The sequence below is a fragment of the Chiloscyllium plagiosum genome, chromosome 3, assembly GCF_004010195.1.
Source record: "Chiloscyllium plagiosum isolate BGI_BamShark_2017 chromosome 3, ASM401019v2, whole genome shotgun sequence".
Taxonomy (NCBI): Eukaryota; Metazoa; Chordata; class Chondrichthyes; order Orectolobiformes; family Hemiscylliidae; genus Chiloscyllium; species Chiloscyllium plagiosum.
Window position 1 is genome coordinate 121,456,780 of NC_057712.1, and position 2,228 is coordinate 121,459,007.

The following is a 2,228-nucleotide window of genomic DNA, read 5'->3' on the forward strand; positions in this document are numbered from 1 at the left end:
GCCATCTTAACATAGCCTGAGAACTATTATTACTTATGGCTATAAACTGTTTCCCAGTTTAAAAGGACATGGACTGTAATTACTCTGACTCCATTTTGTAGGCCATTAAACAAACATTTAAGAGTATAATACAGCATGAACGTTTGCACAATGCATTGGTGTGAAATATCATATAAATGTGTACGTTAATACTTGATATATGACTGTTTTGACTGCCGCAGAGTATAACCCACTATCAGATAAATTCATTCAGCACCTTGTGGCTTTTGTGCTCCGCAGGAACATTGGCATGCTTACATACTTCCTACACACCAATTGCTATCTTGTCTTATTATTCCACTGATGAGCTCTGGGCTGGGTTCTTTTGAGTTGTTTTCTGCATTTCACAAGTGAATTCTGATGTATGGAAACCTTTTGCTGGTGCTTTGGACTGTGGGCAGAAGCTGGTAAAACCATGGTTACTAATGATCATAGAGAAACTGGTTAAAAATAATCTCTTTTTAAGAGTTCAGGATAGTAAGTGGATTTTTAAAGAAGGTAAGCTTTAGAAAGTCTGTTTTCCAATATCACCTTATTGTGTAGCATGGATTTTAATCAAAGCCAACCAAGCTCTTGCCTTCCGGCAAGCTACTGTTGCCTTAATGTTGAAGATTGCTTTGAAAGTGCCCCAGTCAGAATACTTAATGCACTAAGCATAACCAGAGATAAGAAGGAACTTTGAGAAGGTCAGCAAGCAGTACAGTTCCAATCAATACACACACCTTTAAATTCTCCCTCTTTGCTGTTTTTTTAATATCCTGTCCAGTCTTCTGACCTGCTGTGCATCTTTGTGCAATCATATATTTTAAATCTGGTACTATCTTTAATTTATTTAGTTAACTATTGATTATTATAATTTTGTTATTTTTCCTTCTCATTATAACATTTCTGCTTATTCTGAACTATCTCCTTAAAATTTGGGGAAAAACATAAGAAAAGTCATAGTGGGTGTGGTGATTTGAAAATAAGGAGAATCCATTTAAAATGGAGATGATATCTCTAAGGGTTTAGAGTCTTTGGAATTCCCTTTCTCAGAAGGCAATGGATGGAAAATCTTTAAATATTTTAAGACAGAGATAGATAGATTCTTGATTAACAAATGAATGAAAAATTTATTGGAATGCAGGAATGTAGATTTGAGGTTAAATGCTGATAAGCATATTAAATGGCAGAGGAAGATGGAAGGGGCTGAATGGCCTACTTTTGAACCTTACTGATATGAAAGCAAATCTGTCTGCGCACATATCTACATGGCATTGACTTCAGAAAGTTGGCTCTAGTTCAACAGGAAGCCAGTTTCTAGAACTGTATCTACAGGTGTTACATCTGCAGATGTCACATTACTGACTGATATCAAAATAATTGTCCAATTCAATCTGACTGCCTCTTGCTTTTTCCCGGCAACTGCAACTTCATTTTGTTATACATTGCATACTCTAGAACTTATTGCTCAATCTCTTTCCCTTCTTCTAAGATGCACTTAAAATCTACCCATTTAACCTTTTAATCATGTCTTGTAGTGTTGCCTTCTGTGGCTCAGTGCTACTTGTGTCTTGGCTCTCTGAAGCAGCTCACACTGATTTCCCTTTTTCTATTGAAGATACTATATTATGGACTCTGTAGTATACTCTAATTGCCTCATAGCATTATGGTCTAGATGAGCCAAACTTCCCTCCAGCTTAGCGTTGGCAAGTTGAAGGCCTTCTTCTTCAGCTTTCCCAAACCTTTGCTATTAACTGTATCAGCCAGCTCAGGCTAAAAGTAAAAGTGTCAAGCCAAAGTATACAAATTCATATTCAAGTATGCTTTCACTTCAGAGGTTTTGGCCACCAAAGTTTCGTTCTTCTGTTCTGCTTTTGCTCCTAACTCATACACACCGTTCATTATTGTCATACATCTAAACATGCCTATATCATATTACGGTTACTGTCTTTATTATCCAAGGCACTGGCCTCCTGTACATTGAATATCCACAAATTAAACACAGTCAGACACCACTCACTATATCCTTCCCCCATTATAAAAGGTCTCTGATTATGATGGTCCATAAGATGGAAATGTAGGTATAAAAATAATTAAATTGATAAGAAAAGATTTGTTTACACAGAGGGGGGTAAGAACTAGCTCTGATCTAATACTTCAGAAAGAAATTTATTTGTTGCCTAAGAGAAGTATGGGAAACAAATGTG